Source organism: Dipodomys spectabilis, unplaced genomic scaffold, assembly GCF_019054845.1.
Source record: "Dipodomys spectabilis isolate Male_0828 unplaced genomic scaffold, ASM1905484v1 ptg000148l, whole genome shotgun sequence".
NCBI lineage: Eukaryota > Metazoa > Chordata > Mammalia > Rodentia > Heteromyidae > Dipodomys > Dipodomys spectabilis.
Genome location: NW_024870825.1, coordinates 3,658,006 through 3,674,152, shown reverse-complemented (window position 1 = coordinate 3,674,152; position 16,147 = coordinate 3,658,006). Strand labels below are relative to the sequence as shown.

The window sequence follows — 16,147 nt, the reverse complement described above, 5'->3', positions numbered from 1 at the left end:
AAATGAGTTTGTGGAAGCTTCTGAAAATGTTTCTTAAAAAGCCCATAAATAGAAACAAACATCCTTTTTTTTTCAATAAGTTTTTTTTATTGTGAAAATACCATACAGAGGGGTTACAATTACCTGAGCAATGTAATAAGTATATTTCTTATCAAGCGTTGTTTCTGCCTCCTCTGTTTATCCCCAACCATCCCTGCCCTCCCATCACCACACCTACACTACCCACCGCCCCCACTCCCCCCTCCCACCAAAGTTGTAAAGTTTGTTTTCACCATAGCATTTCTACATCCCATTGTTGCAATGGGTCAACCTGTATCTCTAATTAAACATTTTGTTTTTTTCCCTTCCCCTCCCCAATTATACCCACATGAAATACAGTGAAAACAGGAGTTATACTGTGGGGGGAGGGACATACAAAGCAGCAAAACTATCACTTAATAGATATATTAGAAACAGTAGCAAGAAAAAATTCCACTTGTGTCCTTCATTTCACCTAATATCATCTTATCTGAAGTTTTCTGTTTGTCTCAGGCATATACTAGTTATTACAAACAAGGGAAAGCATGGGACCTATGTGTCTTTGGGCCTGGCTTACTTCACTTAATATAATTTTTCCAAGTCTTTCCATTTCCTAACAAATGGGGCAATGCCATTCTTTCTGATGGAAGCATAGAATTCCATTGTGGATATATACCACATTTTCTTGATGCATTATCTACTCAGGGGCATCTGGGTTGGTTCCATATCTTAGCTATGGTAAATAATACTGCAATACACATAGCTGTGTTGCTAGTTCTGGTATGGTTTGTTTGTCATCATTCTAGTAAATGCCCAAAAGTTGGACTGCTGGGTCATAGAGGAGCTCTGTGTGGAGTCTTTTGAGGAACCTCCACACTACTTTCCAAAGTGGTTGAACAAGTTTATGCTCCCACCAACAATGCAGTAGGGTTCCCTTCTGTCCACATCTTTAATGTTGAATATTGAAGAGTGGTAGAGCTCTTGTCAAGCATGGGTTTAATACTCAGAATAGTAAGAAAAAAAAGCAAACCGAACAATGGCAAAAAGAACACAATCAACCAAGTGAAGCAATAGATTGTCTGAAGACAGAAAATATTTTGATATACATTTAATAAACTAATTGGTATTAACTGATTAGGAAATTGATTTTTTGTACTAAATTAAATGTGCTTACTAAATATTTATGACACTGAATTTCCATTCTAATATATTCTCTAGTTTAAATTACAGATAAAATCATAATTTCCTTTTTAATACATCCTCTAGTTTACAGTACAAATAAAATCATAATTTCTTTCTAATACATTGCCAAGCTTAAATTACAGACAAAATCATGACCAACCCCCAAATAGCCAAACTGGTTGCAGAAATATTGATGCCCAGAGCGGGGATGCTGGAATCTTGTGGAGCAGTGAACCTAATTGCTAGTTTAACTTCTGAGATGAGATGAGATTCATTGTTGCCTTTCAATGCAATGAAGATCTTGGTGCCATTCTCTACTTTAAAACATTCTGCTTTAAATCCAAATGTTTCTTTAGAGCCAGCCGCCTTAGATGTCAGATCAGCAGCACGGTCAAAATCATGTTGGAGCTCCTGGCAAGACTTACTTCTTCTTATGGTGTAGTTGGCAGCTGAAACACAGACAGACAGGATGGCTCACTGCAGACACGCTGCCTGGTGGGCACTGATCAGATGCTCACTATAGTTTAGAGAACGCCAGTTACAGCGTTTGTCTGGTTATACCATTGTTCTTAGTTTAACAAGTACACCAGGTTTCTAAAATGTATTATACGATCACAGAAAATTTTCATTCACTGTCATGAAGCACTGAGCCTCCCTCTCTGCCAGAATTTAGTTTATACAGAGAGATTTACAGAGCTGAATGAGCTTTTTGATTTGGAACAGGGAGCACAGCAATGCTCAAGTGTGCTTTCTTATGAAGCTGAAAGAAAGTAATATGAAAGGGGAAGAAGTGAGATGATCAAGGAACAGAGGAGTGGGAGGAGACCCAAAAGCTGGAGTTTGTACTAAGCTCAGGACCTAGGGCAGACCTTGACTGGTGATCTCCATTACTGGTTTTCTAAGTAATAGAACGTTTTACCTCAACTTTCTCATCTGAAGCTTACCAAACCTGGAAAACATAGATTTAGTCATTCAGCTCTATCAAATATTTACTGAGTATCTCCTACTCCACTGGAGAGAATTATAAACAATGTTACATGAAGTGGTTAGCACAATTAAATACATTAAGAATGAATGTTTGAAATGTTAGCTACAACTATGAATAGTTAAGAAAGGAAGAAGGATGTCTACATAAATACTTCATCCTGACTGCTTTTAAAATTCTAACAGAGTGATGTTCTTGGTGGTACCAGTGGCTCATGCTTATAATCCTAGCTATCCATAAGGCTAAGAGCTGAGCTTGTTGGTTGGAAACTCAGGCAGGAAAGTCTATGAGACATATCTCTAACTAACCAGCAGAAGCTAGAAGTTGAGCCGTGACTCTAGGGATAGGGTACAAGCCTTGAACAAAGAAGATCAGACACAGTGCTGAGTCTCTGGATTCAAGGATGGGGGCTGGCATTCACATTTAAAAAACATATCCTGTAGCTAGGTATGGTGGCTTCCATATGTAATCCCAGATACTTGGGAAGGGAAGATCAGAAGACCAGCTGGGGCATAAAGACTCCCATCTTAACAAACATGGTAGGCCATACCTGCAATCCATACTATGCAAAAGGTACAGGTATCAGAATTGCAGTTTTCTGCCAGTCCAAGCAAGAAGTTTAAGACTGTCTAAAAATTCACCAAATCCAAAAGAGCAGACTCAAGTGGTAGAGTGCTTGCCTTACATGCTTAAGACAATCCCTATCCCTAATATAACAACAGAAATGAAAACTAAACAAAAAGGCTTTTCATGTTTCAAATTTGATGGTAGAACATTGAGTGACCCTCTTTGAGATGAAGACTTTATTTGTTATGTTTTGTGGAAGGATGACAGTTTTAAGAATGAGGTAAGTAACTTTTGCCTTTTTTTTTTATGGTGCGGTTCCTGTGGCTTGAACTCTGGACCTGAGCTTCTTTTTGCTGAAGGTACTACCACTTGAGCCACAGCACCACCTCCAGCTTTTATGAGTTTTATGAGCTTTTATGAATGTATTAGGGACATTCCTGACTGTGCTGGCTTCAGATCAGTCACTAACCTAGATCTCTCCTCTTGAGTAGCTAGGATTATAGCAGTCATCCATCAGCACCTGGCCTGGCTAAGCTAAGATTAACATGTAGTTTCTTTATACATAGCCTTGTTGGCATACTCTACCATTCTGCACATAAACCTTGTGTTCCACTGAGGTAAGTCTTCTTCTCCCTTTCCCTCCTCCTCCCTTTTCCCTCCCTCTCCTTCCTCCCCTGTTTAACTCAAATATTATGATGGTTTTCATCTTTAATTTTAATGTTTGACAGGCCTTGAGTTTGAGTTCTTGGTCTTGCACGTGCTAGGCAAGCACTCTACCACTTGAGACACATTGCCAGCCTGTGTTTGCTGTTAGCTTCATGTTTAGACAGGACCTCACTTTTGCCTTGCACCAGTCTTAGAGCATCACCACAATCCTCCTGCCTTTGCTTCCTGAACAGCTGAGGTTGCAGGCTCACCTCCCCCATGTGTAGCTCCTTTGGTGTGTTATGATGGGGAATTTTAACTTTTTCTCTGAGCTGTAGTCTTCCTGCAGTCTTCCTACCTCTTCACTGGCTGGAATTATAGGCAAGAGCCACTATGACAAGCTACTTTTCCTTTCTTGACCTTGATGATGTCATTGGATTTGAACTCCTTCAATGGCTTCATTTTCTCTATCTCTATATGGAATTTTTTTTTTTAATCAGTTGTGGGGACTGAACTCTGCTCCTGAGCGCTGTCCCTGAGCTCCTCAACTCAAGGCTAGCACTCTGCCACTTGAGCCACAGCGCCACTTCCAGTTTTTTCTGCTCATGTGGTGCTGAGGAATTGAACCCAGGGCTTCATGCATGCAATCTACACTGAACCGTCTTCCCAGCCCTCTATATGGAAATCTTATTCTTCAAGGCCCAGACAAGATCTCTTTCTCATGAAGTCTTGCTCAAGTAATTCATCAGCCTTGATATTTTCTTCCTTGAACTTCCACTGTATGGAATGGTGTTTTCCAAATTTTTCTGGCTTAAATTTTCATTCTGATGAGATTCTCTTGCTCTTAAGAATAGACTTTTTTATACTACGATCTAGAGTTCATGATATTGTTTATATTTGTTTTCCTTAGCTAGTTGTTGGCTAATGATATACTTGTTAAATTGATACCCCAAATGATACAAGTAGAGAAGTTTGAAATATTGGAATCTTATGTAATTATTTTGGTAATTCTAAATCTGTATTTCTCTTCTTGCTATAATAGGGGATTAAACTCAAGGTCTCATGATTGCTTTTTTTCTGGTTAAGTGGATATGGCTCCTCACGGACTTTTGCCCAAAATGTGATTTTCCACGTCTCAGCTTCCTACGTTGGTCCAGTTACAAGGTTGAGCCACTGGTATCTAGGTAAATCTGCATCCAGGCATGGAAAGTATGACTGGAAAAATATAAGTGCTTCACTCAAGATTATGGAAATGCTCATTTCCTCTTTGAGATATCTTTCTTTATCATTTGCTCATCTTTGGGCCTTGAATTCAGGGCCTGGACACTGAGCTTGTTTGCTCAAGGCTAGCACTCTACCACTTGAGGCCACAGCTCTACTTCTTACTTTTGTTCTTTTGGGCAGTCAATTGGAGATAAAAGACTCATGGACATTCCTGCAAGGGCTAGTTTTGAATGATGATTCTCAGATCTCAGCTTTCTGAGTAACTAGGCTTGCAGGTGTGATCCACCACTGCCCTGCTCTTAAGATATTTTATGATGTTTAAGGCTAATGCTTGCCAGCCACAATTATCCTTCCTGCCCTTCAGAAGAAAGTACAGGGTGATAATTCCCCAGTGCCTACAAGTAGCACATCACTCCTTTTACTTTCTGTAATCAGCACAAAGCACATTTCATAAGAGACCAGTCTTCTACTGAAGGCTCCACCTTTACCAAATTAATTTAGACTTAAATATTTGATTATATGATTTCCTTCTTGGTGTTTTAGTGGCAATACTAATATTTGATTTGATTCTGCTATCTATTGAAAAGTCATGAGAAATTATGTATTTCCAAAGTAGTCATAGTGATTGTTTTCAACATTGAAGCAAACATATGGGTGGATGTTCTATACTTCTTTTGGCTTATAAAAACCTCTGTTTTTATTTTTTTAAAAAAGCAAACATGCCAAGATAAATAATAAAACAAGCATGCCCAAACAAATATGGCTCTGTGTGTGTGTGTGTGTGTGTTTGTGTGTGTGTGTGTGTGTGTGTGTGTGTGTGTGATGGGGCTTGAACATTAGGCATGAGCACTGTCCCTCAGCTCTTCAGATCAAGGCTAGTGCTTTACCACTTGATCTACAGCGCCACTCTGGTCTTCTGGTGGTTTATTGGAAATAGGGATTTCACAGATTACCACTTGATCTACAGCGCCACTTTGGTCTTCTCGTGGTTTATTGAAGACAGGGATTTCACAGACTTTCCTCCCCGGGCTGGATTTGAACTGCTATCCTAAGATCTCAGCCTCCTGAATAGCTAGGATGACAGTCATTAGCCACCAGTGCCCGGCTACAAATATGGCTTTGAAAATTCTATTTAGTAAGTGAGATGCCATTAGCATTCCACGTTTTACTACTGTGAAATGACTTGTCTGGTCATGTGTCTTTTATGCTCATTGATTTAATAGGGATAGTTTCTAGGAATCTCATGCAGTTTGAAATTCAATGATTAATGAATAAAGTTATACAAGTACAGAATGCTTAGAAATATGATTTTCCTTGCCAGGGAAAGGAAGCAGTTATTCAGGCCTCCCCAATTAAGTTGAAGATGGTTCAAACTCAGAAAAGCAGTTTGGTACAAAAGAACATGGCAAGAATGGGGTAGATTTCTAGGCTATAGATATAACTTCCCCCAATTTCTATCTCTTAGTCCTTCTGTTTTCATATCTGAAAAAAAATGAATAATGGCTCAGGTAGATACCCCTCAAACATTATTTATAAATGAGACATTGGAAAATGAAAGCTAATGGACATTGTCTAGAAAATGTAAAAGCTTAATGCCAAGCCTACCTTTGCCTTTATCAAGGGTACTGCCAGGGCCAGTCCATGAAAGGTGAACACGACCTCCTTTAAACTCAGCCTCCAAGCCTGTGATTTTACTGGGACTGAACAAGAGATCATTGTCACCAGCAGGAGGAGCTCCTGATACAGTGAATGACCCTCCTGAAGTTGGTCTGCTGAAATGTTCCAGTTGAGCTTCTGCCAAGTCTTCTTTAACTTCAGGTCTGGGTGGGTTCAGTACAATTGCACCTACCACAAAAGAGTAATTATGTAACTATTCATATTGTCATGTGGATACTTCATCTTGTAGAGGGTTAAGTTAAAACTTAATGGCAGACACAGAAAAGTGACAATTTTTAGTGAAACAACCCTCTTGTTTTAGTATAACTTTGAAATGAATGAGGAGATATTATGCTATGTTAAAACCATCTTTGATCTTTATTAACTGCTTGACTAGAAATTCTTTGAGGGCAAAGATCCTTTTGAACTCAGGGTCCCATTCTTACTGGCTAGACACTGTATCTCTTAAGCTATGCTTCAGAGCTTCTGGGTTTCCTTATGTTCTTTTCTGAATATGGTATCAAGGTTTCTACCCAGGCAAGCCTGGGTCTGCAAGCTTCCGATTGAGGCTCCCACAGATGTCCATCATGCCCTTCATTTTGTTGTGATGGAGGTCTCAGGAATTTTTTGCCCCAGCTTGCTTGGAATTGCAATCTTGCCAATCTCCTCTTCCAGAGTAGCTGGTATGACGTGTGAGACATGAGCCTGGTACAAGGATTATGTGTCATGCATTTTTGTAGCAAGCATCTTCTATAGTGCTGGCCTCATACCAGATGCTCAGTCCAAAATTTTTCATTGTAATTGAAATGAGCCAGGGTAGATGTTAACAAAACATGTGACAACCTATTTTATACTCAACCCAATAGTATGAATATAATTTGGAAACAAAGAAGTTGAATACATAATTATATACTTGACTCTTCCATAGTACATATAATTTTCCATGTTTGCCACATGCAATGTACAAAAACATGTGACTCATTTCAATTTTAATGCTACTTACCATTTACAGCATACCCGGGTATGTACAGAGACTTGTTCTGTCATCTAAAAATCTGTCTAGCAGTGTGATTTCTTGCCTGGACAAGAACTTTAAAACTGTATCTACCACTTCCATTGTATTCCATAAAATATCTGGGGTAGATACCATCATTTTTGACAGTATCAGCATCTTTAGGTTCAAATGTGATAGTTATCCAGTAAATACAAATGGCGACTGTTTCTCTCCTGGAACAGTAATGATATCAGCAGTTTGGGAGATAGCACAGCACATATGAACACTGGAATTAGACTCCATAACAACCTTGGCTTAGCTACATGCTAATCTTTTCATATTGAAAACAGTCTAATTGTGATTGTATGTATTCAACTGATATTAGCTGCTATTATTTTATAAAAGAAACTTATCAAAAAGAAAATATATCTAGTTGGGGAAATTATAGTTGAAACACTAACACTAAGAATACTGGAAGAAGATTGTACTCATCTATTCCATGAGAAAAATAAAATTTTTCTAGAGGTTGAAAGATAGAAGTGTTTTATTTTACTTTGTCAGACTCAGTAAAACAGTTATAAACATTATAACTTTGAAATATGTAGTACAAGCATATATATCTTATGACTTCATCATAGGATCCTCTAGGAGATGTTTTAAGTCCAATGTAATTTGAAAGAGATGCCAATTACCTGCACCATTGTCCAAGAGTCCATCTGCAATCTCTACAATGATTATTACTTTGACATCAAACATAAATACATCCTCTTCCCAGACTTTGGCATGAAAAATTCCTAGGTTTATGTGTTGTGCTGTATTTTGACTCCCGTAAGCAGCTGCCATTGCTGGAAGTATGGAAGGATTTCTTGCTCCAGTGGTCATTGTGACTGATAGCAATTGTGGTTGGGCTTGATTATTTAAAAGTCTGTAAGTCCAAGTACCTGTCTGGACAAAAAAAAAAAAAAAAAAACCTCCTTCAAAGCCTTGTTAATATTACTATTTCCACCCAGTGGCAGTGGTTCAGACCTGTAATCCTAGCTCCTAAGGAGACTGAGATGTGAGGATTGCAGTTTGAAGCCAGCCAGGGCAGGAAAATCTGTAATAAATTTTATTTTCTGATTAAATCAGAAAGAAAGGGAGGATTGATACCATGGATCAAGTAGAACAGTGCCAGTCATCAGCAAAAAGGAGCTTAGGGGCAGCGCATAAGAATGAGCAACAAAACAAACAAACCCTCTTCTTGGGATATAAACTGATTTAAAAATACAAACAGCTTATATATATATATATATATATATATACATACATATGTACATATATATGTATATGCATATATGTGTAAGTATACATATACATGTACATATATGTGTTGTTGTATGCATGTAATTTATATGTATATATATGAGTGCGTATAATTTTGAGGACAGAAATTGTTTTCCCCTATACTAGATAACTTTCTTTTTCCAAACTACACCACCCAGCTCTAATAGAGATTGGAAAGCTGATTTTACAAACTAGTAAATAACATGAATGTGAATTATTACATATTCCATTCATTTTTATAGCAGATGACCTGTTTTAATTTTAATATTGACAATACACAAGACAAAATCATATTTATAAAGTAGTAATTAATAAAAACAAAGTGAAAATAAGAGAATAGAATTACCTCTGCAATGCCTGGTATTCGAAGATGGGAAGTTCGACTATTTTGCTTATGCTCTTTGAAATCTGAGGTATCATATTCTTTTCCTTTGGGATCTTGGAGAATAATTAGTGGTTTTTGCATTGTCCAGGTAACAACAAACAATGTGTCATTTCCAGTGGTGCTGTCCACAGACACTGTGCCATTGGCCCATGTCTTTCCTGTGACATTCCAGGCTTTGCTTTCCAACTGTTACATCAGTAAAAGGAAACACGTAAAACCAATTTGTTATTTATTTTGACAATACGCGGTCTTGAACTGAGGGACACAAACTTATTAGGCAAGTGCTCTGCCCCTGAACTACACTTCCATTACTTGTTTGTTTGTTTTTGTTTGTTGGGATTGGGGGACTTTGGGCCTGGGTGCTGTCCCTGAGCTCTTCTCAAGGCTGATGCTCTACCACTTTGAGACACAGTGCCTCTTGTGGCTTTCTGATGGTTAATTGTCGATAAGAGTGTCACGGAGCCAGGTGCTGGTGGCTCACGCCTGTATTCCTAGCTACTTAGGAGGTTGAGATCTGAGGTTCATTGTTCAAAGCCAGCTGGGGCAGGAAAGACCGTGAGACACTTATCTCCAATAAACCACTAGAAAACCAGAAATGGCGCTGTAGCTCAAGTGGTAGAGTGCTCGCCTTGAGCTGAAGAGGTGAGGGACAGCGCCCAGGCCCAGAGATCAAGCCCCACAACTGACAAAAAAAAAAAAAAAGAGTCTCATGTAATTTCCTGGTCTGGCTTGATTTGGACTCTGCTCCTCATATCTCAGCCTACTGAAGATGACAGGCCTAATACATACGTCTAATTGGCTTCAATTCCAAGGTTGACACTTACTATATGACTGCACAAACCATTTTGTTTCTTTCATTTCTAGGATAAGAGTAAAATTCCTTGCTCTTGACTATATGCTAAAATTAAAATAGTTTCTATTGTACTGACAAACTCTGAGGCTTCAATATAGATTATTATTTAAGGTCCCTGACAATAGCTTTCTTTCTATTAGCTTAACTAGTGGAAAAAATATTAAGAGTTTGACATTTTAATTATTCAATAATGGAATGATTACTAATATTAATGAATAATTAAATCATAAAATGAAACAGATTGAATACTGGCAGTTTGGATCAGTTTTACACAAATGATGAATACTGGCTAAAGGACTTTGGGAAGTTGTAATGGTCTGAGTATTTATATGTGGAAATAGTTCTCAAAATAAAAATACATGAGTATTAAAAGTTTCCTCTTACCTGAATGTTCTGAATGAGTTTTTCATCTTCTGTTACATAGGGGTTAACTGAAATGACAATGCCTTCATATTCATTGTCAGGTAACTTTACCATTGAGCATTTTACCTCTGCCAAGAGATGCAGAGCTAGGCATAGAATGCCCCTCAGACTGAACATCATTTCTGCCAAGGCTACAATTATTTGGAAATGCAGGCTACAATTATATAGAAATGCAAGGAGGGTATTTATATATCTGCCTATTAGTTTAGGAACTTGAATCAAGACCAAACTATTTGCACAAATTTGATATGGTAAAATACACTAAAATGTCTAGGTGAACTTCCTTATTCATTCTAAAAATGTAGTTACGAAGTAGCAGTAGGGATTATGCTAAACATCCTTAGCATACTCTGTGTAGATAGTCAAGCTCATAGTAGTGAGTGAGTTATCCTTGTTACTATCAAATGTGACCTCAGGATCTCCTAACAGAAAAGCTCTTCAGGGAGAGGCAAGAAGTGGTAGTGAATTAAGGGCTTGATTTTTATTTGTTTTTAATTTTATTTTATAGTAAAGGTGATGTACAGAGGGTTACAGCTGAGGTTCAGTTGGAAAAGTTTTATCTTCTCTGATTAGTACTTGTTTATTTCAGCTTTCAAATAACATTGAATGCTTAAGTTCTTTCATAACTTGGGTACTTAATATGCTTCAGATGAGTTCTCTTTCATTCTTTAAAATTTTTTTGATTGAATACAAATGGTCCTTATCTTGAACTTGTTGTATAATGGCATTGTGAGCTGGTTCAAAAGTTAGAAAAATACAAACCTTACTCTTTCTTGCTTTGGTCACTTAATACTCATGGGATTTTTTTTTTGTAAGAGTTATGTAGTTCATTTTGTAGGCTTTTTCTTTAGTTCTGCTATTAGAATAATTTGTACTTATAGAAGCTCTAAATCAATGGATCAGATATACAAGGTTTTCATACAATCTCTTAATATCATACTTTAGTAGTAAACATTATATGTACACAATCAATACAAGGTTGTCATTCACTTTGATAATTAAAATTTGTTTTTAATTCTTTTATTTTGTCATCACGTAAATACAAACTCCCAACGTTTTATTGTAAGGCCCGAGTATGCCTAGACAAAGAGGTAGAACTGTCTGGCACACTGAAACCAAAAGCTTTTTGGAATGCTCTTCCATTTTTTCTTGCTGTGCCCTTGGAGCTCCAGCCTAAGAACAGCCTCATCTGTAAAAATGTACTAAGCCATCCACATGAAAAGTAATATATATATATAATATATAATATATATATATATTATATAATATAACATTATATAATATTATATCATATATTATATAACAATATGTATATTATATAATATATATATATATATATATATATATATATATATATATCCTTTGAACTTGTTCATGCCTAACATCCGCTTTGCTCTTGTAATTTACTATTTTATTACTAGTACTTGGGGCATTGAACTCAGAGCCTTGTACTTCTAGGTAAACTACTGCTTGAATCATATTCCCAGTCCGTTTTACTTTAGGTATCTTGCAGAGAAGGGCTTAACAATTTCATTCCAGCCAGGCTTGGACTGAAATTCTCTCTTGCTATCATTATGTGTGTGAGCCCCCATGTCCAGTCTCGATTTTGTTATTATTGATATGCATAGTATCTTGCTTCCTTTCTTGGAGGGAGAATTTTTTTTCTGAGTTTAATCTTTCTCAATCTTAGTTTCTTTGACTATAAAATGAGGAAATAATAAATAGAAGGATTGTTGGGCAGATTAAATACTAGAACATGGGAAAATACTTGTAAATGCTGTTGCATATTAGACTCACAGTGATTGCTTACTGAGATTGGAGAAAACTCAAACTGTGTAATTCCTTAGAAAGTCTAACTCACAGTTCAGCCAGGAAACCTGTATTTGAAAGGGGTAAGATGGGCTCAATGGAAGGGTGGGTAGATGAATGAAGAGAGGATGGGGGAGAATACAGTCACAAGGGTCAAAACAAATCCTCCAAACTTGTGCAAAGTGAGGGAAGGTGGCCTGTTGAGAGGGAAGGGTGAGAACATTGAAAGGAGGCTGCCACTGATCAATATGCATTGTGTCCATAAACTGCTTTGCTGAATGGAAACTCCTTTGTACAATTATTTAAAGATGATAAAGATGCATATTAAAATAGATGTTCAGTGCTTTTCCCTTGTTTCTTTTATATGAAAAAAATATGAATGCATTTAGGTGCCTCATCCAATGCTCTCCTCTTGAGCAAGTACATTATGATTACATATAACATTACTGATGAAGAAATTAAAATCACTTCTGTAGATTAGAATTGTAGAAAGAAAAGAAAAAAACAACACAAGATAGGGCACGAACAATTAGATAGGAAAGTTATAATCTCTTCACTAGAGAGCCAAAATTTGGGTAATAGTTTATGGTGAAGAGATTCAGGAAGGCGTTAGGAGAAGGCCATTCTTTAGGAGATTGAGGAATGGAGCTTATACTTTACAAAAAGGAAAACTTTGGTATTGAAACTCAGGACCTGGGCTGGAAGGTGGCTCAGTTTTACAGCGCTTGCCTTGCATTCCTGAAGCCGTGGGTTCGATTCCTCAGCACCACATAAGCAAAAAGAAAAAAGCTGGAAGTGGCACTGTGGCTCAAGTGGTAGAACACTAGCCTTGAGCTGAAGAGCTGAGGGACAGTGCCCAGGCCCAGAGTTCAGGCCCCAAGACCGGACCCAAAAAAAAAAAAAAAAAAGCAAGCAAGAAAGAAAGAAACTCAGGACATTCTGACTGGGGTAAGGGGAATCTCAGTGTGGTTTTGAGTTGCATTTCTTTTCTGGCCAGGGCTGTTGCTTATCTAATTTGTGGAAGGGAAAGGGAATCATAGAAACAGCAGGACAAAGGAAGAACTAATGTAACAATGTAGTCACTAGGCACTATGTTGGAGATGAACTTCACAACTGGGAGGGTGGGATGGGAAGTGAGTAGTTATAAGCAGGGGAAAATAAGGGACAGGGTGACAGTGTTTAAAAAAAAAAGTACTCATGGGGACTGGGAAGGTGGCTCAGTGAGGTAGAGCACTTGCCTTGCATGCATAAGGCCCTGGGTTCGATTCCTCAGCACCACATAAACAAAAAGAAAATAGCCGGAAGTAGTGCTGTGCCTCAAGTGGTTGAGCGCTATCCTTAGCTGAATACCTGAGGGACAGCACCCAGGCCCAGAGTTCAGGGCCCACAACAGGACCCAAACAATAAATGAATAAATAAATAAAAATAAATAATGTACTCATTACCTTTCCTATGTAACTGTAACTCCTGTTCATCACTTTTACAATAAATTTAAATTAAAATAATTAAAATTTTAAAAAACCTCAGAGAACATTCGGCTTCAGAGCTCACATTTTTTTTAAGTATACTCTATTTCTCCCCTTTCCCTTTTTCTCTTCTGAGCAATGCCAGGAATCAATCCCAGAGCCTTATGCATGCTAGATAAGTACTTTCCCTAAGCCATCCCCCAGCCTTCAGGCTGTTTTCAAACATATGTCACATATAGTACTTCTGAAAAGGATGATCAGAGAGTATAGGCTTGAAAAATACTTGGAAAGTAGCTTCTTTGATAAACAGGAGTCATCAATAGAAGAGTCTAGAGAGAGTGAATTGTTGAGATTTAGGATAGGAACACATGGCCTTGCACTTACTAAACAAGTGATTTAACACTTGTGCCAGGCTTCTAGACTACTACCATTAATTTTGTATTACTCAAAAGAATCTCTATCTTGTTTCAAGATGAGTCATTTTAAATTGAATCTTAAATTGAAGTGGACAACAACTGTAAAAATCATACTGTCACAATGTTCTAGAATGTAGGCTTCAACTAAGTTCCCTTACACGTATGTGTGCCCTTGTCTTTTCTTTCTTATTCATATTCTTTTCTTTTCTTTTCTGTTTCATTTCTGTCTTTCTTCCAATCTTCCTTCCTTCTTTCCACTTCTGGAGCTTTAACTCAGGGTGCTATATCTGAGCTCTTTTGCTCAAGGCTGGAGCTCCACCACCTTGAGACACAGCTCCACTACCATTTTTAGAATGGTTAATTGGAGATAAGAATCTCACAGGCAGTTTTCTGCTCAGACTGCCTTCCAACAGCCACCCAAAGATCTCAGTCTCCCAAGTAGCAAGGATTACAGGCACAAGCCACTAATACTGGGATTTAAGTGGTTCTTATTGAAATCATTTCTTCATTTCTCCCTGGATCATTTTCCCAAAAGTTGTTACTAGATGAAAAGATATATTATTAGAAGCATGCAAGTATTGTAGCAACAGTCCATTAGTGTACATAATTAAATTATCTTCTGAAAAGCAAAATAAAACCATGTGATCTAAACAAAGAAACATGAAGAGCTTACCTGTGGATATGGTTCATTAATTCAGAGATTTATGAGCTAACACACCCACTGATACAATCATCCTTAAATGTCATAGTTAATTCCTGTAGAGATTATACCAAAACTATTTATTACACAAACTTGCAACTAACAAAAACAGTGAACTGTCATGGCATCTTCATTTCCTTGTGGGTACCCTCTTAGAATTCTCCTTATTACTTCTCTCTTTTCTTTCTTTGTTTTCTTTGTCTTTTCTTTTTTGGTAGGGGGAATCCAACCTAAGACACTGCACTTGCTAGGCAAGCCATTGCCACTGAGATACATTGCAGCCCTGGTTTGTCTTCTGGTGTCTCTTCATGCCATATTAATCTTTCACCTATGATTTCTTTCTTACTGCTCCTTTTTATCTCATAATCTTTGGAAGGTCACTGTATTTGCTGCCAGTAAACAAGCCCCAAATTTGAAAATACTGTCTTCAGTTTTCTCATCTATTTAGTTACTCATTCACAAAAATACTGTAATAAACATTAGCACTGTGTCAAATGCTCTGATGATGTTACAGTTCTAACTTTCTTCAAGGTACTGATAAATGACCTTGTATGTTAGTAATTATCTTAATTGATTTTTCTGTTGCTCTTTACACATCCTTAAACATTATTTCAATTCACATAATGCTATCCTCAACCTTTTATTCTTGCTGTACTGGGGTTTCAACTAAGTACTTCATGTTTGCTAGGCAAGCAATCTACAACATGAGCCAGACCTCTAGCCTTCTTTCCTTTGGGGGTTTATTTTATTTTGTTTTTATTTTATTGTCAAGGTGATGTAGAGAGGTGTTATAGTTATGTAGGCAGTGAGTACATTTCTTTTTTTTTTTTTTTGGGTCCGGTCGTGGGGCCTGAACTCTGGGCCTGGGCGCTGTCCCTCAGCTCTTCAGCTGAAGGCTAGCGCTCTACCACTTGAGCCACAGCTCCACTTCCGGCTTTTTCTTTTTGCTTATGTGGTGCTGAGGAATCGAACCCAGGGCCTTGAGCATGCAAGGCAAGCGTTTTACCACTGAGCCACCTTCCCAGCCCCAGTGAGTACATTTCTTGTCTAACTTGTTACCCTTCATATTTCTCTCTCTTTCCCTCCCTCCCAATCCCCCCACTCCATGCTTTTGCATTTAAAAGGTCCCTTGCTTTTGGCCTTGGTGGGCCTTCTTTCATGGCTGCTTTTTTTTACTTTCAGATAAATTTACTCTGTTTACCTTACACATTTTTCTGCCTTTTAATTCTGTAGTGGGTATAGGAAACAAATTAATCCTTCTAGTTGGTATCAATAAAAAGAATATTTCACCCAGTTTGACAGAATTGATTTCTGTCTAGTAAGGCTAGATCAAGGAAATACCAAAATAAAAAAATGAGATTGGGTAATAGCTGGTTAGTTCAAGTTATATTTCTCCTAAGGGTAAAAGCAGAGACTTCTCTATAGCCTACACTTTTTTAAACAATTCTCTTTTTATTTTTTATGACTGAGACTGTGACTCAAACTCAGTACCTGATGCTTT

General features: G+C 37.7%; 1 pseudogene; it reads right to left on the bottom strand.

Moving 5' to 3' along the window:
• Positions 1-1,332: 1,332 nt before the first annotated feature.
• The window catches only part of LOC122118340, a 30,449-nt pseudogene continuing 15,634 nt past the window's right edge, over positions 1,333-16,147 (bottom strand).